Source organism: Neoarius graeffei, chromosome 6 (assembly GCF_027579695.1).
Source record: "Neoarius graeffei isolate fNeoGra1 chromosome 6, fNeoGra1.pri, whole genome shotgun sequence".
NCBI lineage: Eukaryota > Metazoa > Chordata > Actinopteri > Siluriformes > Ariidae > Neoarius > Neoarius graeffei.
The window spans coordinates 27,222,059-27,249,420 of NC_083574.1; positions in this window are offsets into that span (position 1 = coordinate 27,222,059).

Genomic DNA, 27,362 nt, shown 5'->3' on the forward strand with positions numbered 1-27,362 from the left:
CTGCAAGCTTTAATTAGTCCTTTGAATCAGGGTTAAGCAGGATGACGAGGCGGAATAGTTTTCTGACCGCAATAAGCCGAATGCATTGGAATAACCTACATACAGAGCTTTATTTTAGTTTCCCTTTTTGATCCTTTGTTCACAACCGTAAAGTAAACCGGAATTGTCTTAATGGAATAAACCACCATCTCATTTCATTGGACTTTCTGTGAGTGCTTAACTGGATTGTGTGTCAGGAACCTCATCAACCTCACGTAGCAATATTTGTTGCAAGGAATTGCTATTTCATCGTTGGAAAACTTCCAAAGACTGATGTCTTTCAAAGGATTACAACCTGTGGATTATATCGCAGATTCGTTGAATGCTTATTGTCCTTATGAACAAGCATTAAATTAAACTTTGAATGAATGGATAACGCAATGTAGGAAGTGCCAACGACTTCATGAATGAAGGCCCAAAGGAAAGGATTGCTAACAATTAAGCCACTTGTTGATGAACAGTGAAATATAAACTACTGGCTTAATTGCTCTAAAAAGTTGATAAACTTAAAGGACTTTATTGGCGTGAATTGTAAACCGTTTGATAACACAATGACGGACAAAGAGTCAGAGATGACTAAGGAATCAGCAAAGCTTTTAAAATCCAAAATGGCCACACGCCGTGGAAAGCTAGGAGTATGCACTAGAAAAATAAATGAAATCAAGAACCTGCTTCTTGAAGATGGAAATGTTGAAAAGGTGAATGAAAATATGGAAGTGCTACATGTATGTATTCAGGACTTTAATTCCATTCACAATTCAGTTCAGTTACTAATGAAAGATGAAGAGAGAGCCAGTGATGAAGTTGAATGGTATGAGCCCAGAGCACAGAACTTTAATTACTTTATTAAAGAAGTTGAAATGTGGAAGAAGCAACAAAAATTGCAGTTCACTGTGGAGCCTGAAGACAGTGTTTCAAATGTGTCCAAGGCATCTAAGACATCGTCCAAGGCATCTAAGACATCATCTGCTGCCAAAATTGCTGCTGCTGAAAGGGCTGCTCTTGAGGCCCAAGCTAAATCTTTACCAGCTCTGCAAGCCCTCCAGATGGAGGAAGCTGCTTTGAAATACAAAAGACAGCAGATTGAGTTACAGGCACAGCTAGCTGAATTCGATGCTAAACTAAAAGCATTAAGTGAGACTGGAGAACAGGGTGATGCCATGAATGAGTACTTGGGGGCAAGCAAACAAGAACCTGCTGAACCATCAGCTCTCCTTGATGCCTCGGCCAATGAATTTGCACCACTTCCTCCTCTGGCAACTGAGCCCAAGACACTGCTGCAAAGGGCAGAACAACATGCTCACAGCAGCTCCAGGAGGAGCAGAACAACTTCCAGCCTGCAGCTTGAACCCAGCCATGACACCGCTGGTGATACTACAATGACTGCAATGCTGCACAGACAAAAGGACCTCACAGAGTTAATGGCGAGACAACAAAATCTTTCTCTCTTGCCAAAAAGGGATGTGCCTGTGTTTAATGCCGATCGTTTGTCTTATCAATCATTTATTCTTGCTTTTGAACTGTAACAGTTCGTCTAGGTGGGTGGAGCACAGAAGGACGGCAGGCCAGAACTGAGTTCACAAAACTCTTTTTATTTGGCTTTTCAGCTTCTATATTTACTCTCTCATACACTCAGACACACGCACACACATCAGTCGTCTGGGTCGGGAGAGAGCTCCCTCTGCTCTCGCTCTCTCTCCTTAAATAGGGCGTGGTCACTGGGAAGACACACAAACATTAACGAAAGGTGTAGTGATTCTGCCACTTACCTTCCCTGACTCCGCCCTCCGGTCACAGACCGATGCTTGACCATGCCCCCGCTGCCACATACCCCCACCGCCCAACTCAGGCCGGGCGGCCATCCGGCCTGCAGCCGACTCCCCCCCCTTGACGGGAGAGGAAGTCTGCCACGACCATCTGCGCCCCCAGCCTGTGGATCACCTTGAAGTTAAAGGGTTGGAGTGCCAGATACCAACGGGTGATCCACGCGTTGGCATCCTTCATGCGGTGGAGCCACTGGAGGGGCGCGAGGTCCGAACAGAGGGTGAAAGGGCATCCCAGCAGGTAGTAACAGAGGGCGAGGACCACCCACTTGATCGCCAGGCACTCCTTCTCAATCGTGCTGTAGCGCCCCTCATGCACCGACAGCTTACGACTGATATACAGTACTGGGCGATCCTCCCCCTCCACCTCCTGGGACAAAACCGCCCCCAGCCCTCTGTCCGACGCATCCGTCTGTAACATAAAATGGAGGGAAAAGTCAGGGGAGTGTAAAAGTGGCCCCCCACACAGTGCAGCCTTTACCTTAGAAAAAGCCCGCTGGCATTGCTCCGTCCACTGGACCGGATCTGGTGCCCCCTTTTTAGTCAGATCAGTCAGCGGGCTGGTGACGTCCGAATAATTAGGTATAAACCTATGATAATAGCCAGCCAGCCCCAGGAACTGTCTCACCCCCTTTTTGGTCTTGGGCCTCGGGCAGGCCGCAATTGCTGCTGTCTTGTTAATTTGGGGACGCACCTGCCCGTTGCCCAAGTGGAAGCCCAGATACCGCACTTCCACCCACCCAATCGCACACTTCTTCAGGTTGGCTGTGAGACCCGCTCGCCTCAGCGACCTAAGGACGGCCCTCAGATGTTCGAGGTGCCTCGGCCAGTCATTAATATAGATAATAATGTCGTAGAGGTAGGCGGCCACATAGGTGGCGTGGGGGTGGAGGACCCTATCCATCAGCTGCTGAAACGTAGCGGGCGCCCCAAACAGCCCAAAAGGAAGTGTGACAAATTGGTGTAAGCCGAACGGTGTGGAAAAGGCCGTTTTTTTCTTGGGATAATGGAGTCAAGGGGATCTGCCAATAACCCTTTGTTAAATCCAGTGTCGAGTAAAAATGAGCCGTGCCTAGCCGATCGAGCAACTCATCAATACGAGGCATTGGGAATGCGTCAAATTTAGACACTGTGTTGACTTTTCTATAGTCCACACAGAACCGGACCGACCCGTCGGCCTTGGGTACCAAGACCACCGGGCTGCTCCAGTCACTGTGGGACTCCTCAATGATGCCCATTTTGAGCATGGCCTTGAGTTCTTCCCGAACCACTTTTTCCTTGTGCTCGGGTAACCTGTAAGGGCGGCTACGCACTACCACACCCGGGGGCGTCTCAATGTGGTGCTCTATGAGGTTGGTGCGGCCGGACAGGGGCGAGAACACGTCCAAAAACTCAGTCTGCAACTGGGCAACCTCCGCGAGTTGGGTCGGGGAGAGGTGGTCTCCACAGGGGACCAGAGAGGTACGTGATGCCAATGTTCCCTTTTGAACCTCCGGCCCCAGCTCCGCCTTCTCCAGAACCACCGACACCAACGCCACGGGGACCTCCTCGTTCCAGAGTTTGAGCAGGTTGAGGTGGTAAATCTGTAGCACCCCACCCCTATCCGTTCACCTCACCTCATAGTCAACGTCCCCGACTCGCCGTGTGACCTCAAAGGGTCCTTGCCACTTGGCGACCAATTTGGAGCTTGATGTGGGCAACAGTACGAGTACCTTATCTCCCGGTGTGAACTCCCTAAGGCGCGTACCCTTGTCGTACAGGCGGGTTTGTCATTCTTGGGCCTGCCGCAAATTCTCCTGAGTTAGGTGCGTGAGTGTGTGGAGTTTTGTGTGCAGGTCAATAACGTATTGGATTTCATTTTTACTTGGTGAAGGTCCCTCCTCCCAATTTTCCCGCAGCACATCTAGAATGCCGCGCGGCTTACGCCCGTATAATAATTCCAACGGGGAGAACCCCGTGGAGGCTTGGGGGACCTCTCACACTGCAAATAGCAAGGGTTCAAGCCATTTATCCCAATTATGTGCGTCCTCACTTACAAATTTTTTAATTATATTCTTGAGGGTGCGATTGAACCGTTCAACTAAACCATCCGTTTGTGGGTGATATACGCTGGTGCAGATCGACTTAATGCCCAACAACCCATACAGTTCGTTCAGTGTACATGACATAAACGAGGTGCCTTGGTCAGTCAGAATCTCTTTCGGGATTCCAACTCGGGAGATAATGCGGAAGAGTGCCTCCGCAATACTGCGTGCTGAGATATTGTGAAGAGGCACTGCTTCCAGGTATCGTGTTGCATAGTCCACCAGAACTAATATAAAGAGGTACCCTCGTGCTGACCGATCTAATGGCCCAACGAGATCCATCCCAATTCTTTCGAACGGGGTCTCGATTAACAGTAGAGGGCGCAAAGGTGCTTTTGGAATGGCCTCTGGATTTACTAACTGGCATTCACGGCACGCCGTACACCACCTACGGACATCGCCACAAATCCCTGGCCAATAGAACCGGGTCATTATTCAGGCTAGTGTTTTATCCTGCCCTAAGTGTCCAGCCATGGGATTAAAGTGAGCCGCCTGGAATACCAATTCCTGGTGGCTCTTCGGAATTAAAAGCTGTGTGACTCGCTCTTTAGTTTGAGTGTCCTGCGTCACTCGGTATAATCTATCCTTCATAATCGCGAAGTAGGGGAAGGACGGGGTGGCGATCAGCGGGAGCGTTTGACCATTGATTACTCTCACTTGGTCAAACGCATGCCGCAGAGTCTCGTCTCGTGACTGCTGTAATGGGAAATCCGCGCGGGATTCTCCAACAGAGAGAGGAGGGGCCGGCGGCTCCTCACTCTGACGCGGAGATGACATAGACGGCTCTGTGACAGCTGCTCCCGCCAAAGCGACACCGGGACCTCCCCCTGTTAAATTATGGCAGGACCCACTCCCCAATAAGTGTGTCATTAAATCCCGAAATCCCGGCCAATCAGTCCCCAAAATTATAGAGTGGGTAAGGCGAGGATTAACCGCCGCCTTCACTATAAATTTTTCCCCTCGAAAAAAATGTGGACCGACACTAAAGGGTAGTTGTGAACATCCCCGTGCACACACAACACCTTCACCAACTGTGCTCCCCCCAATGCCTCGTCTTGCACCAGGCTTTGGTGGATTGAGGTCTGATTACAGCCAGAATCCACCAACTCCTGATATGTATCCCCTTGGATACTCACTGGTATGTGATACGCTCCAGCCCGATCGAGGGTGGCTCCTGGCACGTCGGGGATCCGAACCACCACGCCCACCTCCATTACCGAGCACTGCTGTTGGAGGTGGCCCGGCTCCCTGCAGAGCCAGCAAACCGGCCCGGGCTTCCTCTCTGCACTAGTGCTCTGGAGCTCACTCACCTGAGGGGGGGTAGAGACAGACACAGAAGGGGGAAACGGGGGGACACCGCGGGTGCAGCGGGCCGGCTGGGGTGGCGCTGGTCCCCGTCTCTGCAGTGGGGGAATGGGGCGAGGAGGAGACACAGGAGGAGGGGAGAGAGAGAGAGAGAGGAGAGAAGAGAAGAGAAGAGAAGAGAAGAGGTCGTCTGCTGTCCTGCCATCGGGACAGCCGCCAAATGGTCCTCCACCAGCTTGATTGCCTGATCCAGCGACGCCGGGCGGTGGCACTGGACCCACTCTGCAGTTCCTGCTGGTAAACGTGCGATGAACTGCTCCAGTACCACCTGGTTGATGATTCCCTTGGCGTCGCGGTTGTCGGCCCTCAACCACTGCCAGCAGGCGTCCTGGAGTTGCTGGCCAAACGTGAACGGCCGGCCGACTTCCTCCAGGCGCAAAATGCGGAAGCACTGACATTCTTGCACCCCACCCGCTGGAGAACGGCCCGGTGAAGGTCCGCGTAGGCCAGCCGGCGGTCAGCGGGGAGCTGTTGCGCAGCCAACTGCGCCTCTCCCGTTAGCAGGGGGAGGAGGTGCGTCGCGCGCTGTTCCACCGGCCACCCCGAGGTCTCTGCTACCTGCTCAAAGAGCGTGAGGAAGGCCTTGGGGTCATCCTGCGGGCCCATCTTCGTGAGGGTGAGGGGGGAAGGGCCCGTGGTGGTGGAGATGGTTGACCCTGCCGACGCGAGGAGGTGCTGGAACGCCCGACGAGCTTCCTGTTGCGCCAGCACCAGGGCCTTGAACCGTTGTTCTTGCTCCTTTCGGAGGGCAAGCAGCACCTGGTGCTGGTTCTGTTGGGCCATGGTGAGAGTGTGGATCAGGTCTGCGAAGGGGGAGGACTCCATGGGGCTGTTGTCTTCTGTGCTCTTTCCCAGGTTTTGGTACCACTGTAACAGTTCGTCTAGGTGGGTGGAGCACAGAAGGACGGCAGGCCAGAACTGAGTTCACAAAACTCTTTTTATTTGGCTTTTCAGCTTCTATATTTACTCTCATACATTCAGACACACGCACACACATCAGTCGTCTGGGTCGGGAGAGAGCTCCCTCTGCTCTCGCTCTCTCTCCTTAAATAGGGCATGGTCACTCTGGAAGACACACAAACATTAATTAACGACAGGTGTAGTAATTCTGCCACTTACCTTCCCTGACTCCGCCCTCCAGTCACAGACCGATGCTTGACCACGCCCCTGCTGCCACATGAACATTCAATGAAAACAATACAAGTAATTGTCAAGACAGACTTTACTTTCTTGAGCAGTTTACTGAAGGACAGGCCAAAGATCTTGTTAGAACTTGCATGCATATGGATGCCCGCAGAGGCTATCCTGAAGTGAAACAGCTGTTAAACATTTTGGAAATGAAATGAAGATTGCAAATGCATATCTTGAAAAGGCTCTGAATTGGACATCTATAAGACCTGATGATGGGAAGGCTCTCCAAGCATATGCTCTATATCTGAGAGAATGCCACAATGCGATGCAAAATTTGGACTATCTTGATGAATTGAATGTAGCATCTCATCTAAAGTTACTTGTTTCTAAACTGCGCTACAAACTTCGTGAACGGTGGCGAAATGTAGTATATGAATCTCTTCAGAAAAATAATACACGCACTAGATTCAAGCATCTTGTAGATTTCCTGGAACATCAGTCCAGTATCTTACTCCACCCAGTGTTTGGAGATATCAAAGATCCTCCACCAAGTAGAAGTTCAGTCTCGAAGGCCAGACCTGACACGAAGGTACCTAAAAGGGGAAGCAGTTTCATGACTACTGTAACGCCAGCTGAAGAGCAGGTAGTATCACAGCCAGGCAAGACACAGCAAACCAACCCTCACTTTGCGGTTTTGTGTAGCTTCTGTTCAGACAAACATGAAATAACAGACTGTAATGAATGAATGAATGAATGAATTTTATTTCGAACATGTATAAAAATGTATGTAACTATTTGTACATACAAAAGAAAGAAAATGAAAAAAGTGACAAAAAAAGAATAAATAAAATAACCAAGAGCTAATACATTACAATACACCGCACATTGTTCGAAAAAGGAGTGGGAAGAAGTACAATACTTTTTTTAAATTTCCCACCCCTTTTTAACTACCCTGAAATCCAAACTACATTAATACACCTATAAAAATATATACCATATATACACTTCATGAATATCCATATAAATATATAATTACAAAAATAAATATATACTACATACCATATCCATATATATATCCATATATATATATACACATATACATACATACACATATTATATATACATAAATACACACACACACACACACACACACACACACACATATATATATATATATATATATATATATATATATATATATATATATATATATATATATATATATATATACACACATACATACATACACATACACTTCATAAATATCTATATAAATATTTAGTTACAAAATTAAATATATACTTCATTCCATATATACACTTCATAAATATCCATATAAATATATAATTACAAAAATATATATATACTTTATACCATATATACACTTCATAAATATCTGTATAAATATATAATTACAAAAATAAATATCTACTACATACCTATCCCTGTAAATATGAAGATATCTATCCCCATAAATAAATATATACCATATACTAAGTTAGTTCTAATATAACAATCAACCCTATTCTATTTATCCCTCATCATCCTCCATTGACATACTTCCTCTTCAATATACTTGTTTAAAAATATTTTTTTGTACCTTTTTTTAAACAGATTTATATTTACACTTTGTTTTATTTCTGTCTCCAGTCTGTTCCATAAAGTCACCCCACAGCTCGATACGCACATGCTTTTCATATTTGTTCTAACCTTTGGTTTTTTAAAATTTAGGTCTCCCCTTAGATTATATCCCCCCTCTCTCTCACTAAACATTCCTTGTATATTTTTCGGCAATAGATTATTTCTTGCTTTGTACATTATTTGTGCTGTTCTGAATTTGACCAGATCCATAAATTTCAACATGTGTGATTTTATGAATAGTGAGTTTGTATGTTCTCTGTATCCTGTTTTGTTTATTGTCCTTATTGCTCTTTTCTGTATTGTACATATCGGCTGCAGAGTGGTTTTGTAGGTGTTTCCCCAGACTTCGACACAATAAGTCAGATATGGCAAAAAATAATGAGTAATACAGAGTATGCAAAGATTTACAATCAAGAATATATTTTGTTTTCCACAGAATTGCCGAGCACTTTGCCAGTTTTGCTCATACATATCCTACATGAGGTTTCTAGCAGACTTTAGGATCCAAAATCACACCAAGAAATTTAATTTCCTGTACCATTTCTATCTTAGTATTGTCTATTATCAATTCTACATTACAATCTATTTTGTCTCCCAAACAACATAATCTTTGTTTTGCTTAGATTTAATGATAATTTATTTTTGTCAAACCATAGTTTTAGTTTATTTATTTCAGTTGTGATTATCTCTAAAGTCTGCTGCAAATTCTCACCGGAACAAAAAATATTGGTGTCATCTGCAAACAAAACAAATTTTAGTACTTGCGAAATTGTACATATGTCATTGATATATATTATGAATAATTTCGGACCTAATATTGACCCTTGTGGTACCCCGCATGTAATGTTCATGAAATCAGATTTATGGTCACCTATCTGCACAAACTGTTGCCTGTTTCTTAGGCCCTGTCCACACAGCAACGGATTCAGGTGACTCCGATACAATTGCTTATCGTTTAGGCCTGGCGTCCACACGGCACCGGCGTTTTGGGTGCCCAAAACGCAATCTTTTTGAGAACGGGTTCCAGAGTGGAAAGATCTGGCAACGTTGCCGTTGTGAAGTCGTCTGGATGAGTAAAACGGATTTGTTTACGATGACGTCACAACCACATGACTGTGAGTGCTTCACGCCGGGTAGAAGTGTAACGAATATCACCAGGAAAAAGCCTTACAGAGCACTAGTGAGAGTGAAACACGAGCTTGGATATTATTATTATTATTATTATTATTATGTTCAGTGTTAGTTCACAGTAGTAATGCAAGAAGCAGAATAGTGACAGTAATAGTGAAGCAAAAACATGCAATTGTACAAACACTGCAGCTCTACAGCAAAATATTCATTTATGAAATGGTCTGATTCTTAACACCAGTAGTGCCAATGATCTCATTGCGATGCGATGCGAGTTGTCAACAAATCCTATAACTTGGTTCATGAAACGCGCTTACAAAATATTTTCACTGTGAATATTTATTGTGTAATGGTGCAAAGAGAGAGAGAGAGAGAGAGAGAGATAATAGCCCTTAGGGCAGAGTCAATCCCACCAGCAAAACTAGGGGGAAAAAAGAGCGATCTCACCTCTTCAGATGATGGTTTAAGTCCTAGAATACATTCCTCAAAAAAGCAAATTAATCCATCAACGTGTATATCATTCAATTTATTCCGGACCATTAAAGACGCCGCCTTCCGCGTACGTCATCCTCGCCGCCATATTGGAAAGGTCAAAGTGGAGAATAAAGATTAGCTGCGTTTAACTATACCAACAGGTTTACCGTCCAAACGAGATCACATGGGATTACCTTTCACAGGTGAGAAACAACAAATTAATCCATCAACGTGTAGTATTCAATTTATTCCGGACCATTAAAGACGCCGCCTTCCGCGTACGTCATCCTCGCCGCCATATTGGAAAGGTCAAAGCGGAGAATAAAGATTAGCTGCGTTTAACTGTACCAACAGGTTTACCGTCCAAACGAGATCACATGGGATTACCTTACAGGTGAGACTGGAAAAATACTTTTCATTGTATTTGGTCATTATAATGTAATTTTCCGAACAGATTTTCCTGACTTTGTGGCTAATATGAAGTCTCGCGCATAATAGTTTATGCGCATGCGTCCTTACTTCTTCTATTCCCATACGAAAAAGAACAGTAAAGAACTTATGAGTTTACCACTGTCTTAGTAGTAAATCCTTATAAATATAAGGATAAATCCTTATAAGGATTTATAAATAAATATATATGCCATGTATGATTTACTCCTGAAAGTGGCCCATTTTGCATTTTCCTCATACAAATTTTTTATGAAAATCTAGTATGTATGAAGTGAACATTGTGCATGGTTTTTACAGATAATGTGTATGATGAATTACACCGTCTTTGTATGCTTCACGTAATGTTTGTAGTTTTAAATTATATTTTACAGTTTAAAATGTATATGCCTTTTATATGTAAATCCAACACTTACATTTAAAATGATCCAACATTTACATATAAAAGGCATATACATTTTAAACTGTAAAATATAATTTAAAACTACAAACATTACGTGAAGCATACAAAGACGGTGTAATTCATCATACACATTATCTGTAAAAACCATGCACAATGTTCACTTCATACATACTAGATTTTCATAAAAAATTTGTATGAGGAAAATGCAAAATGGGCCACTTTCAGGAGTAAATCATACATGGCATATTTATTTATAAATCCTTATAAGGATTTACTACTAAGACAGTGGTAAACTCTTATAAGTTCTTTACTGTTATTTTTCGTATGGGTTGTTCTGGTGTCTCCGAAGGGACCGTCTTACAGCGCCCCTAGAGGTGTGGCATGTGTATTGCATCGTTTTCAGCAAGCGTTGCGTTGCCATATGGACCCGATATTTTACTGATTGTTGCCCATTTGGACGCGATATATTTTTAAATAACATCTCGTTGCCGTTGTCGTGTGGATGTAGCCTTAGATAGCTCGACAGCCAACTCCACCCAACTCCCCTAACACCGCACTTTTCTAGTTTACTTAATAATATACTATGATCAATAGTATCAAATGCTTTTTTTAGGTCCACAAATACTCCAATTGCTATTTTTTTATTGTCTATACATTTTGTGATTTCCTCTGTTAGTTCCATTAGTGCCATCGATGTTGATCTGTCCGTTCTGAATCCATATTGACTTTCTGTAAGGAGGTTGTGTTTTTCAATGAATTTGTCCAATCTATCTGAAAAAAGTTTTTCGAGTATTTTGGAGAATTGGGGAAGTAAAGAAACAGGCCTGTAGTTTGTGAAATGGTGTCTATCTCCATTTTTAAACAATGGTATCACTTTTGCAATTTTCATTTTGTCTGGAAATGTACCTGATTGAAAGATAAATTGCAGATGTGGGTGAGTGGTTTCACAATTCCCTCAATAACTGTCTTTACTGTTAACATGTCTATATCATTCCAGTCTGCAGAAGTTTTGTTTTTACATTTTCTTACAATTTGGATAATTTCTTCCTCATCAGTTGCAGTTAGAAAAATTGTACTTGGATTTCTGTCCCCCATATCTTCTATGTCCCCACATTGTGTTGTCTCGGGTTCCTTTATTTTTGCCGCTAAATCTGGTCCCATATTTACAAAGAATTGATTAAAACCATTCACCACATCCTCCATATTATTTATGGTCTTATCATTTTCAGTGTAATACTCCGGGTAATTTGTAGTTTTGGATCCATTTCTCACAATACCATTTAGTACAGTCCATATACCTTTAATATTGTTTTTATTTTTCGCCACTAATTTATTATAATAGTCTTTCTTACATATCCTTATAATATTAGTTAATTTATTTTTATATTTTTTATATTTTTCCTCTGCCTCTATAGTTCGATGCTTTAAGAATTGTCTGTATAATATATTTTTCTTTTTGCAGGCATTTTGTAGCCCCTTGGTGACCCACGGACTATTTGTATATTTATGTATATTACTGTATTTCTTTATAGGACAATTTTTATTATATAGTTCATTGAATATTATTAAAAATTCCTCATATGCTTTAGCAACATCTTTTTCTTTATAAACTACATTCCAGTCCTGTATTATTAAATCATTTTTTAGTGCAATCATGGTTTCTTCAGTTTTCACTCTTATATATTTATAATTTTTAGTATCCTTTTTCTTGCTATAATTACAGTAATATACATTAAAAATAGGTAGGTGGTCACTGATGTCTGTTAATAGTAGTCCACTCTCTATTATTTTCCAGGATATTAGTAAATATATTATCTATTAAAGTGGTGCTGTGAGAAGTGATCCTGCTTGGTCTGGTAATAGTTGGATACAGTCCCATACTGAACATTGAGTTAATGAACTCTTCTGTCATTTTGTGTTTCTTATGATTAAAGAGGTCAATGTTAAAATCACCACAGATGTACATGACCTTCTGAGTTGATTTTATAAACATACTTTCCATCCAATCTATAAAAACTTCTATGCTTGATCCAGGAGATCTGTATATACAGCTCACCATTATATTTTTCATTTTTTCACAACATATTTCTATTGTAATACACTCCATCCAATCATCAACAGCTACCGTCATTTTATTATTAATTTTATATTCCAAACTATTATCAACATATATTGCCACTCCCCCTCCTCTTTTGTTCTTTCTATTGATATAATTTAATTCATACTCGTTCAGCTCAAAATCTACTCCCATCTCATCGTTGATCCAAGTTTCTGATATGGCTATTATATTGAATGGAGTATTGAACTGACTGAGATATTCCTTCATTTTATGGAAATTGGCATACAGACTTCTGGTATTGAAATGAATAATTGATATCTTATTTCTGTCTCTGATCTTTGCATTGTATTGATATTCAGTGTAATACCAGCAGCTGATATTGATGTTGCTGAAAAGATTATTTTCCGGATCAATATTATTTTCCATATCTTGTATTTTGTGCTCAGTATAATGGAAAGTGTCCAGTTGTTGTGTCCAGTGTCCAGTGTCCAATCCTTGTGTCATGATTGTAAATTGCTTTGATTGGCTCCCTCAGAATTTGTCCAGTTCCCCAATATCTCTGATGACCAAGATCTTGGCCTCTTCTGGAGACCCCTTCAGCTTGATGAAAATCTTGCAGTTTTGTGTCCAAGTGTTCTGGATTTTCCCCTGTTTCCTTAGTAGTCTCGCCTTTTTTGCAATGTCTGCATTTTTTTTGTTAAGTGCTCATTTAAAAACACATCTGAGCCTTTCAGTTTCTTTCCTTGTTTTAACAGTTGCATCTTATGCTTTCTGTTGGCAAATCGCATTATTACCACTGGTTTGCCTGTGTTGCTTCTCCATGGGAGAGGGTGACATGCTTCGATGTTATTGCTTTTTACCTCAATCCCCTTGGAGTGCAGGAATGCTAACACCTGTTTCTCCACAGAGTTAACATCCTCCTCATTCAGTTCCTCTCCATCTCTTCTCGCCACTGCTCTAGCATATGAGCGGGGTTGAATTTGCAGTCCGGTCACAATGATGTCATTTATCCGGGTGTACTGCTCCAGCTCCTCCACTCGGTTCTCGAGAATGGCGATCCTCTTTTCCTTCTCCTTGTTCTGCAGCCTCAGAGCTTTGACCTCTTCTACCAGGTCCAAGATGGTCTTCTGCTGCATCCTGACAGCAGAGATTTCTTCACCCAGAAAGTCGAGGGATTTTTTAATATCATCTATCTCCTCGACCGTAGGAGCTTTCTTCAGAGGCATTGCGTTGGTTGTTGTTACGCGGCCCGTTCCCGCGCTACCTCTCGGCCTGCTCCCGCGCAGCCTCACTCCCGCGCAACCTCTCGGTCCGCTCTTGCGCAGCCTCGCTCCCGCGCAACCTCTCGGTCTGTTCTCACGCAACCTCGCTCCCGCGCAACCTCTCGGTCCGCTCTCACGCAGCCTCGCTCCCGCGCAACCTCTCGGTCCGCTCTCGCGCAGCCTCGCTCCTGCGCAACCTCTCGGTCCGCTCTCGCGCAGCCTCGCTCCCGCGCAACCTCTCAGTCCGCTCTCGCGCCCCTAAAAAGTAAATTAAAAAGTAAAAGTAAAAAACTTAAAAAAATAACTTAAACTTAAACTTAAAAAAAATACTTAAATTTAAAAGTAAAAAACTGTAAAAAGTTCAATTTAAAGCCACATGACCAAAAGGTTGAATACCTGAAGAAAAATGGATACTGCTTCGGTTGTCTAAAAAAAGGACACCTCAGTAAAAATTGTAATAAGAAAATGGTCTGTCAGATTTGCAAGCGTAAGCATCCTACCTTGCTACACAACAGTGATAGTTTAGGGAGAATGCAGACTGCGTCATACACCCCAAACCAAAGGGCCTCCTGTCAATAGTGCCTTGGTATCTGCTGCTAACGCAACAGGGGCCAGCAAGGAGTGTGTGCTAGCCATTGTGCCTGTTCAGGTGAAGGCCTCCAAGGGTACCAGAACCATTATAACCTACACCTTTCTTGACCCAGGCAGTTCAGCCACCTTCTGCACTGAAAACATCATGCATCAGCTGAACGCCAAAGGACACCGAATTGAAGTAGTCTTGCGGACAATGGGGCAGAAGCGACCGGTCAAGAGCTACGAGCTCACAGGACTTGAGGTAGGCAACATTGATGGAAGTGTGTATATAGAGCTGCCTAAAGTGTACACTCAATACAAAATTCCGGTGTCGAAAGACAACTTGCTTGGTCAACATGACCTGAAAAGATGGCCTTACCTCAAAGGAGTCACATTGCAAAGCACTGATGCTAACATTAAGATCTTAATTGGAATGAATGTGCCAAAGGCAATGGAGCCCTGGCGAGTAATTAACAGTCAAGAAAATAGACCATATGCAATCAAGACTCTCTTAGGATGGGTGGTCAGCGGCCCACTCAACACTTGCTCTGCTATGGAGAGATGTGGCACAGCGTCAATCACAGTCAATCGTATCTCAATGGAAAACCTCAAGGATCTGCTCATTAGACAATATAACAATGATTTTCCTGAAAAGGATTATGGGGAAAAATTAGAGATGTCTGTTGAGGACAAAAAATGAATGGACATAACAACAAGGTCAGTTATGCTCAAAAATGGTCATTATCACTTACCTTTGCCCTTCTATGATAAAGATGTAACCTTACCTGACAACAAGGAGGCGGCAGTACAGCGAGCGGTGGGTCTCTCCAGGAGATTCACAAAGGATTCTGCTTATGCAAGTGAGTACAAAGCATTCATGGAAGATGTGCTCAGGAAAGGCTATGCAGAAAAGGTGCCACCACATCAGCTGCAAAAAAATGATGGCAAGATATGGTATATTGACCCCTTCGTATGTTTGTAAACAAACCGACCGTTGCCAGGATGCGCGCGCAGCCTGGACCCAGAAACAATGGCGCTGCCCATAGACCGGCATTATGAGCTGTCAGATTATGCAAAACAATTGTCGTTACAAGATCGAGAATGCTACATAAATAAGTTAACTCTAACAAGTGGACATCGCCTACCGGATCCGTATTTAATTAAAGAGTGGACAGATGATGTTAATAAGTTCCCTGGTACACAATGGCCAGATATATACTCATATCTTATTGACAAGACTTCAGTGTACACCCACGAAAAACTTCGTGCCTACAAGTCTTTAGACGCATATGATTATGTTATGTGCGGGCATGTACAACTTGATTAACAATGGGACATTCATATTCATTTTGTTTTAATCAAATTATGCCAGTGATGTGATGGCAATGTGGCTTTAGCTACAACAGCAAATACCAACACTAAACAGCAATTTGCAGGAGGTAATGGCATGAAAGGAATGATACTGTAAAGAGTGCAGCTAAGAGAAATCAGAGCTGCGTAAAAAGAGAGAGGCAGAGAGCAGAAATGAAACTAAACAGGGCGGGAGCTAGGTTAGAGCAGTCAACGTAAGTTGGCATTTAGAGTGAGGGCACACAATTTTACCTTTCCATCCTTGCTTTAAAATTGTGATTTTCGGCATACACAAATAATGATGGCACAAAATCTGGACTGCTTGAGTCAAGCGAGACCTCTCCTACAAACAAAATTGCATGCAAAGCTAAGTTAACATGCTAACAATATTCATTACATTGTGTAACTATGACCCAGCTAATCAGACAAACATTACCAAAGTATTTTGCTACATCAATAAACGAAGACTAGAAAGAATAAAAAAGAAAGATTTAATAAATAGCCTGATCTTACCTGTGATGAAGTGGGCGCTGCAAACCTGCGCATTTTTGATAGTGCTTTCATCCAAGTCTACACGTTTGATGGCTTGTAGCCATAGACGTCGGCGATTTTTTTGGAATGGGTGAGATCCTGCTGGAATTCTGAATATTTTAACCCCATCACTGCTACGATTCTGACACCCGACAACACAACAACTAGGCATTTCTGAGTCTTTTTTGGGTCCAGGCTGCGGGCACAATTTCCGCTTTCGTATGAATGACGTTTACTGCGAAGGGGTCTATACCACATCACGGCGTATACCATAAGCAAAAGGGAAAACTTCGAGTCATGTTTGATTGTTCTTCTTCTTACAAAGGCAAATCTCTGAACACATAACTTCTCCAGGGTCCTGACCTGGCCAACCCCCTTCTGGGCATTCTGCTCAGGTTCAGGCAAGAAATAATTGTTTTAATGGCAGATATAGAAGCAATGTATTACCAAGTACATGTTCAAGAACAGCACCATGACTTCTTCAGATTCCTCTGGTGGCCACAGGGGGATGTCAGTCAGCCGCTCGAAGTCTACTGGATGAACGTCCATCTCTTTGGTGCTGTGTCATCACTGAGCAGTGCCAATTTTGCTCTCAAACAAACAGCAGTTGACAATTCAGACCAATTCAGTCTTGAAACTATTGACACAATCAAACATATTTTTTGTCGATGACTGTCTCAAATCTGTGGCCTCTGTCAACAAGGCAATCCAGCTCACAATGGACCTTAGGGAAGCATGCGCCCTTGGAGGATTCACCCTGAACAAGTGGGTAAGTAACAGCTGTGAAGTCCTTGCTACAATACCTGAAAGTCACAGAGCCATGCTTGTCAAACAGCTTGACCTGGACAGGGACAATCCACCACTGGAGAGAGACTTAGGAATCCAGTGAACCATCCAGAAAGACACATTTACCTTCAAGGTAGCCATCAAGAACAGAGTTCTAACAAGATGAGCCATTCTTTCTGTTATAAGTTCTATCTATGACCCACTGGGTTTCCTTGCCCCCTTTATTCTCAAAGCCAAGCAAATCCTACAAAGGCTTTGCCTTGAAAAGTGTGGATGGGATGACACCATTCCAGAAGCACTCTCCAATCCATGGCGAAGATGGATCACAGAACTAGAACAGCTAAACAGATTTCAAGTGGACAAGTGCATAAAACCTGAGAACTTTGGCTTAACTAGGACTGCTCAGCTGCATCATTTCTGTGATGCAAATAAGTCAGGTTACAGAACGGTGAGTTACCTCAGTCTTACAAACTGCAAAGGAAATATTCATGTCACTTTTGTGCTTGCAAAATCCAGAGTAGCTCCTGTGAAACAGATGTCTATTCCAAGACTTGAACTTGCTGCTGCAACACTCGCTGTTAAAGTGGACAGGATGCTTCAGAAGGAGCTTCATATGGATCTGGAGAATTCTACATTTTGGACCGATAGTACATCAGTACTGAAATACATTTACAATCAAACAAGAAGGTTCCATACTTACATTGCCAACAGGATTGCAGTGATCCATAGCCTCTCCCAGGTACATCAGTGGAGATATGTCAGTTCTAGGGATATTCCAGCAGATGATGCCTCCCACGGATTGTACATCGAACCGCTCTTGAAGTCCCCTAGATGGCTCCATGGCCCTCACTTCCTTAAAGAGGCAGGAATCTGAATGGCCTGATACACCAGAGGACATTGGACACATACTCCACAGTGATCCTGAGGTAAAGAAAGACATTACTGCAAATTGCTTAAAGCTTCAAACTAATGCAACTACTTACTTCATTCAGTATTTCTCTTCATGGAAGAAACTTCAAAGGGCTGTTGCCTGGCTGCTGAAGCTCAAAAGTCTCCTGCTGCTCCGAAGTCAGAAAGGTAAAGGCCTTATCTTGACATCCAAAATGGAAGGTGAGCACCAAATTCTGACTGTGGATGATTTGGACGAAGCAGAAAAGGCGATCATTTGCTATGTACAGCAGTGTTACTTTGATTCTGAGCTCACTCTCTTAAGGAAAGGCATGCCAGTCAAAGCAGACAGCACCATATCCAAACTTGATCCGATCTTGGATGAGGGCATCCTGAGGATTGGAGGCAGGATAAGTAAAGCATCCATGCCGGTGAGTCTGAAAAACCCTACCATCCTTCCCAAAGACTCACACATGTCCAAACTGATCCTGCATGACATACACCAACAAGTAGGACACGCAAGAAGGAATCACATGCTCTCAAGGCTTAGGCAAAGATTCTGGCTTCCCTCTGCTAATTCTGCTGCAAGAAGTGTCATTAAATCTTGTGTCTTCTGTAGGAAATCGCAGGCCAAAGTAGGAGTTCAAAAGATGGCAGACCTGCCAGAGGACTGAGTCACACCAGACCTACCACCCTTCTCACATGTAGGTATTGACTACTTTGGGCCAATTGAGGTCAAAAGGGGCCGATCCCTGGTGAAAAGTTGGGGAGTGATCTTCACTTGTCTAGTGAGCAGAGCCATTCACTTGGAAGTGGCAAGTATGTTGGACACAGACTCCTGTATCAATGATATCCAGCAGTTCCTGTGTCGGCGAGGGCCAGTACTCACCATTAGAACAGACTGCGGCACTAACTTCATGTGTGTGCAGAAGGAATTGGAGGCGGCTGTAAACCAGCTAGATCATCAAAAGATCTATGAAACTCTGTTGACCCAACATGTCAAATGGCTGTTTAACCCTCCTTTTGTAGCCCATTTTAGAGGCGTGTGGGAGCGATTAATCAAACTGGTGAAAAAGGTACTGCTTTCAGTGTTAAGGCAACAAACACTGGATGACGAAGTGCTACACACAGCCCTGTGTGAGGTCGAATCCATCCTCAATGATCGACCAATCACAACCATATCCAGTGACCCTAATGATCTTGAGCCACTAACTCCAAATCACCTTCTCCAGTTAAACTCTAAACCTTTGTTACCTCCTGGAATCTTTGACAGAGATGACTTGTATGGAAGAAGGCATTGGAGACAGGTACAATACCTGGCAGACCTCTTCTGGAAGCGATGGACTACTGAATTTTTGACTCTGATGCAGCAACGGCAGAAATGGACCAACACTAAAAGAAACTTTAAAGAAAATGATGTGGTGGTCATTGTGGACCCGGCAGCACCAAGAAACTCGTAGCCCTTAGGCTGGGTGGTGAAGACCCTGCCTGGGCCCAAAGGATTTGTCTGGAGTGTCTTGGTGAAGACCAAGGCCAACGTCATTCAGAGGCCTATCAACAAACTTTGCTTGCTCCTGGAAGCTGAGCCAGCTTGAAGGCCTTGCATGCTGTGCCAGGCTCATCATGCCCCCTACCCCTGCACACATTCACCTATACTGACAAACCTACACATGGCAACCTCACACATCTACACGCACATGCATTTATGGACTGTTACATCCACAGCACATCCTCTCTCATCATTGTGCATATACATGGACCTCTCATTTTTGCAGCATACTGATATTTGACGATGCATACATCCATGGACTTTGGGGGGGATTGGGGTCCTATGGACTGCAAAATGGACTGTGGACTTTGAGATCTTTGAGGGATCTCATTTAAAAAAAAGGGGAAGAAAAAATGTGTGTATGTATTACTATTGATTGTTGCTGATGACTGATTAGAATTGTATTAACATGACATCAGATAACAAATGTTTGGGTTAATATGTATTATGGCTCCATTTTGTATTTATTTGGTAATTGTTCTGCCTTAGCATTAACAATTAGGGGCCAGGATGTAGGAGCCATATTTAGGTTGCTGTTGTACTTAGTATTTGTTGTTTCTATATGATTTAGTTTGGTAACCTGTAAAAGGAATTATGTTAGAATTACGTTAGATACTTATCTGATTGCCTTACCTGTCATGTGGTATGTAGCCACTCCCCCTGACGTGCAGGTGTGGCACATCACTGCAAGCTTTAATTAGTCCTTTGAATCAGGGATAAGCAGGATGACGAGGTGGAATAGTTTTCTGACCGCAATAAGCCGAATGCTTTGGAATAACCTACTTACAGAGCTTTATTTTAGTTTCCCTTTTTGATCCTTTGTTCGCAACCATAAAGTAAACCGGAATTGTCTTAATTGAAATAAACCACCATCTCATTTCATTGGACTTTCTGTGAGTGCTTAACTGGATTGTGTGTCAGGAACCTCATCAACCTCACGTAGCAATATTTGTTGCAAGGAATTGCTATTTCACTTAAATTGATTAATTTTAATTCATTATTGTTCAGTCATCTAGGAGTCTGTTCAAAGGCCTATTGACCTGGAAAGTGATTTCCTAACTTTCTCCTAAGTGGTGTCATTAGCCCCCCCAAAAAACCACCTATTGAGGATATTTGTTTGTTCATAGTAAGCTCAAAATAGCAGGTAATGTGCAAAATGGGTGGAACTGTCCTTTAACACTTCATCCCTTGGCAAAGTGTGTTATGCTCTTTGTAGACCTTTACAGAACATGAGTAACGCTTTGGTGGTATGGTGAGGATTTCCTGCCACGTTGAAATGCAACTTTGGGATGAGAGGAAAAACAATCACCATAACACTTTTTTTTTTTACAGTGAGCAACACACAGAAACCGTGCCATGTGGAAATGCAATGTATATCAGTCATTGTTTTTCATTGGGCAATGTGAAGAGAATGTTTTGATTTTCAATAAGGCACAATCATGTCCTTGTTTTGAATCTTGTTCAGCCACTAAGCAGAGAAAAGCAATGCAAAGTGATTACATTGCACACAATTTAATGATGAAATCGTGTCCCACCACATCAAAATGCAAAAGGCATCTTTGGCTAATTTTCTTTGAATAAAAGTGGCTCATTTTCTTTTTTGAAAAGTCTACCATGTCTCCCCGCAAAAAAATCATGACAGAAAAAGTGAAGTCTGAAGGACAGTATATGTAACAAGCTGAGAAAATAATATTGCGGCAAGAGAGTATAATAAAGACTCTCTAATGCAATATGAATGTGACTGCTACCTGCAAAGAATTTCACACAATCTATAAAAGCTGAAAAGTTGTCCCAAGTTTCCCTGCTTTTCTTCCCCTGACATGAAGGATGAGGCTGATGCTAAACTGAAGTACATCTTTGCTGGACCACCTCATTCAGGTTGACGGCCCTTTTCCTTACCGGACTGGTGTGACCTGAAAGAGTCTTACCTTTCTTACAAAAGACTATACTTTTAACTCTGTAGCTAACATCAGGAAATGGTACATGGGGCATAAAAACTCAGAATAAAAGTGTATATTTTAGCATAAAGTATTGTGTGCGCGCTATTGTACAAAAGTCCATAGTTTTCAGAGAAATAATAAGAAAAAGGTACGGGATTTAGCTGAAATATAGAATTCAAAATGACCATCATTTTATGATAATTAGGTACTTTAATATGCAAATTATTTCATTTATGTGATGTGGAAAAATGACCAACAGCAGTCTCGTCCTTTTGCAAGTGAAAGTATTGCAGAAACGGACATATAGTGATGAGGGTTTGGCACACCACTCATACCGCCTCTTTGTTCTCAAATCTATATAAAAGGGACACATCTATTGCGTTACATGCCCTGATCACGCTCAGAGAGCGTGATCAGCTCTCAAGCGGATTGGATCTTCTCTCTCTCTCTCTCTCTCTTTCATATATCATCAGATGGCCAACTCAGTGTCATGCAACCATGCCCTCATCTCTGGTCCTAAGTTGAAGAGGCCAGTTTCTGAGGGTGGGCTGTATAGGAGGCAACCGGTGATTATGTGCTCAACAGTCTGTTCAGGTTTGCCACACTCGCATGCCGCACTTTCCGATAGGCCCCACTTCTTCAAAGATGACTTGAAGCAGCCAACCCCAGTGCGTAGATGGTTCAGTGAGGTCCACAGGTGGCGTGGCAGGTCTTCTCCTTTTACATCGCCTCCTGGGTCCCTGATGTATCGTTGGATGCGGGAGGGCCCAGCCATCTCCCACGTCTGTTTCCAGGATGCTGCCAGCCAGGCATCTCTGGACAAGTCCTCAGGGATAGACTGTAGCATCTCTTGTTCTCTGCTTGTTGTAGGGATGGCAAGACTTGAGCCTGCCTGGTGGAACCGGTGTTATTGTGGCTTTATGCAGGATGTGCCAGTCGTACTTCTGGGCTTTTCTTGCCAGGGTGAGGGTAGCTGCATCCCGTCGGAGACTGGCCGGGGTGATTCCAGCAAGGACTGGCAGGTGGGACACGGGGTGGGTTTCAGACAGCCAGTTACTATCCAGAGGGCACTGTTGATGGAAGTATCTACCTTGTTCACGTGTGGACTTCTGATCCAGGCAGGGGCACAGTATTCGGCTATGGGTAGAACAAGGGCTTATGTGGATATGTGAAGGGTCTGGGGGAAAGCTCCCCAAGTCGAACCCGCCAGACAGCGGATGAGCGAGACCCTTGCTTTTACCTTGGCCTTCACTTCAACCAGATGTTGCTTATAGGACAGTGTCCGATCCAAGCGTACACCAAGGTACTTGGGGGCTTGCTGGAACTCCAGGCAGTTGTTGCCAACATGCACGTCCAGTTCCCTTCTTGCTTCCTGATTTGTTGAGATGATATGCTGCAGACACTGTCTTGCCCACGCTGAGCTGAAAGTGCCACTTCTGAAGGTAGTCTGCCAGGATGCCCATGTCTAGGTTGAGACCATCTTCCATCACCTTCCATGTTGGGCATCGAAGCATGACGACAGCCTCGACGTGGCCTCCCCTGCGAGTAGTGAGAAATGGTGCAAGACCAACTCGTGGAACTAATGTCGCTGAAGAATCATCGAGCTGGCAGACCAAGGTACAAGCCAAGGTCAATACCAAGGCAGAGAACATCCTCCTTAGGATGGGCAGATATCCCCACTATCAAAAACCAAGGCCTGTCAGTGCTCCAACTCAACGTCGAGTGCAGAATGTTCTATGTCGTTAGTTCTTGAAGAGGCAACACTCAGAGAAAAGGAAAATTACAAAACAGTATGACACTAAAATTTCTCATTCTCATTATCTCTAGCTGCTTTATCCTTCTACAGGGTCGCAGGCAAGCTGGAGCCTATCCCAGCTGACTACGGGCGAAAGCCGGGGTACACCCTGGACAAGTCGCCAGGCCATCACAGGGCTGACACATAGACACAGACAACCATTCACACTCACACCTACGGTCAATTTAGAGTCACCAGTTAACCTAACCTGCATTCTTTGGACTGTGGGGAAAACCGGAGCACCCGGAGGAAACCCACACGGACACGGGGAGAACATGCAAACTCCACACAGAAAGGCCCTCGCCGGCCACGGGGCTCGAACCCGGACCTTCTTGCTGTGAGGCGACAGCGCTAACCACTACACCACCGTGCTGCCCTACACTAAAATTTACTCTACAATTTTCCATTTTATCATGTAAATGATAACACAACATTCAATCTATAATATTATCATACAGGGTTCACCTACTGGTTACTGTCCAGTCTGTGGCAATAGTTAGTCAACAAACTATGTGGTGTTGGGTGTTTTCTATAGAAGTCTCTATGCCTAAGGCACTTAGTCCCATCACCTAAATCAGCTAGGTATCGTAAGCTAGTGTGTGTGTAGTCAGAATGTATTCTTTCAGCGACCACCATGTGATTGGTATTATCAGTCAATATGTCATGAACCCAGTTAACAGTTTGATCTCTTTCTATCTTATCTTTCCAGCTGAGAAGTCTGCCACCTGGAGTACCTGTGGTGCCAGACACTGCTCCTGTAATACATGTATTAATCTCTGTCAGTGGACAAACTACCAAATACTACTTATACCATGTGTGAGATTCACAATTAGGTACAGACTGAAGAATGTGTTGGAATGCACAGTCTGTCATGTGGCTGTGTGTGTGGATGTGTCGTTGCTCGTGTTCAGTGGTCCCCCTAAGGGCCTCTTGATAGCAGAGTGTCCACTCACGGTGTGACGAGGCCCCCTGAGAGCTTCTTGAATGCTGTCTTAATCTCCTTCCTATACCAGGCCCTCTTTGTGCTGCTTGTCCAATGGTTCAGGTACTCGTCTGCAGTGGCTGGCGTGTACCCACATGGCACTGTTGTCCACCTTTACAGCTGACTGTGTGGTGAGCAGCACTTGGGATGGTCCCATCCACCTGGGCTTGTTCCACTTCATCCTTCTGAAGTCCTTTGTCACCACCCAGTCACCAGGTTTCAGGTCATGCAGTTGTCCCAGCGCCAGAACAGGTAAGGCTGCCCTCACCTGTTTGTGAATATTATTCAGAGCAGAAGAGAGGCTTGCACGGTAATTCAACATCACATCGTCACATAAGGACATGCCAGGGCATCCTGGTGTAATGGGACCTATCCCTGTGTTTGGGGGCCTTCCAAACAATATCTCAAAGGGGCCCAAACCATGCTTTGGTCTTTCTCTCATTCTCATCTGCATTAATACAATGGGTAGGACCTTTGTCCACCCTGGTCCACTTTCAGCACAGCATTTGCTCAGTTTATTCTTCAATGTTCCATTCTCCCTTTCTACCACTCCTTCACTAGCAGGGTGGTATGCACAATGTTGTCTTAAGTCTATTCTCAGATACAACCCTGATTCCAAAAAAGTTGGGACAAAGTACAAATTGTAAATAAAAATGGGATGCAATGATGTGGAAGTTTCAAAATCCCATATTTTATTCAGAAGAGAACATAGATGACATATCAAATGTTTAAACTGAGAAAATGTATCATTTAAAGAGAAAAATTAGGTGATTTTAAATTTCATGACAACAACACATCTCAAAAAAGTTGGGACAAGGCCATGTTTACCACTGTGAGACATCCCCTTTTCTCTTTACAACAGTCTGTAAACGTCTGGGGACTGAGGAGACAAATTGCTCAAGTTTAGGGATAGGAATATTAACCCATTCTTGTCTAATGTAGGCTTCTAGTTGCTCAACTGTCTTAGGTCTTTTTTGTCGTATCTTCCGTTTTATGATGCGCCAAATGTTTACTATGGGTGAAAGATCTGGACTGCAGGCTGGCCAGTTCAGTACCCGGACCCTCCTTCTACACAGCCATGATGCTGTAATTGATGCAGTATGTGGTTTGGCATTGTCATGTTGGAAAATGCAAGGTCTTCCCTGAAAGAGACGTCGTCTGGATGGGAGCATATGTTGCTCTAGAACCAGGATATACCTTTCAGCATTGATGGTGTCTTTCCAGATGTGTAAGTTGCCCATGCCACACGCACTAATGCAACCCCATACCATCAGAGATGCAGGCTTCTGAACTGAGCGCTGATAACAACTTGGGTCGTCCTTCTCCTCTTTAGTCCGAATGACACGGCGTCCCTGATTTCCATAAAGAACTTCAAATTTTGATTCATCTGACCACAGAACAGTTTTCCACTTTGCCACAGTCCATTTTAAATGAGCCTTGGCCCAGAGAAGACATCTGCGCTTCTGGATCATGTTTAGATACGGCTTCTTCTTTGAACTATAGAGTTTTAGCTGGCAACGGCGGATGGCACGGTGAATTGTGTTCACAGATAATGTTCTCTGGAAATATTCCTGAGCCCATTTTGTGATTTCCAAAACAGAAGCATGCCTGTATGTGATGCAGTGCCGTCTAAGGGCCCGAAGATCACGGGCATCCAGTATGGTTTTCCGGCCTTGACCCTTATGCACAGAGATTCTTCCAGATTCTCTGAATCTTTTGATGATATTATGCACTGTAGATGATGATATGTTCAAACTCTTTGCAATTTTACACTGTCGAACTCCTTTCTGATATTGCTCCACTATTTGTCGGCGCAGAATTAGGGGTATTGGTGATCCTCTTCCCATCTTTACTTCTGAGAGCCGCTGCCATTCCAAGATGCTCTTTTTATACCCAGTCATGTTAATGACCTATTGCCAATTGACCTAATGAGTTGCAATTTGGTCCTCCAGCTGTTTTGTAAATTATTGCATTCCGTTTTTATTTACAATTTGTACTTTGTCCCAACTTTTTTGGAATTGGGGTTGTAAATTCTAAAGGGTTCACAAACTTTCAAGCAACACACACACACACACACACACACACACACACACACACATATATATATATGTATGTATATGTACATATATATATAGCCAGCCACTGTGTCCGGGGATCAGGTCGTCAAGGCCCCTGCCTTCGACTGCCACCCAATCCACACTGCACCAGTCCCCTACTGCTACCTCTGTGGGTGGTGAACCCACAGGAGGTCGGGCCCACATCACCTCTTTGGGCTGAGCCCGGCCGGGCCCCATGGGTAAAGGCCCGGCCACCAAGCACTCACATACGAGCCCCAGCTGGAAGAATCTCTGTGCATAAGGGTCAAGGCCGGAAAACCATACTGGGTGCCCGTGATCTTTGGGCCCTTAGATGGCACTGCATCACATACAGGCATGCTTCTGTTTTGGAAATCACAAAATGGGCTCAGAAATATTTCCAGAGAACATTATCTGAGAACAAGATCGCGGATACAAGCGGCCGAAATGAGTTTCCTTCGCAGGGTGGCTGGGCACTCCCTTAGAGATAGGGTGAGAAGCACAGTCACTCGGGAGGAGCTCGGAGTAGAGCCGCTGCTCCTCCACATCGAGAGGAATCAGCTGAGGTGGCTCGGGCATTTTTTTCGGATGCCTCCTGGACGCCTCCCTGGGGAGGTGTTCCAGGCATGTCCCCCCGGGGGGAGGCCCCGGGGAAGACCCAGGACACGCTGGAGGGACTATGTCTCTCGGCTGGCCTGGGAACGCCTCGGTGTTCTTCCCGAGGAGCTGGCCGAGGTGTCTGGGGAAAGGGAAGTTTGGGCTTCCCTGCTTACACTGCTGCCTCCGTGACCCGGTCCCGGATAAAGCGGAAGAAGATGAGACGAGACGAGATAGATATATGTATGTACATATATATATATATATATATATATATATATATATATATATATATATATATATATATATATATATATTTTTTTTTTTTTTTTTTAACACCTCGTGAACCAGAAGTTTTGATTTATTTCATACATGCACCAAGTTGCTCAGAAATAGCTTTAGCAGGAGAGGTTCTGAATAAGAAATTTTTCCTTGTAATA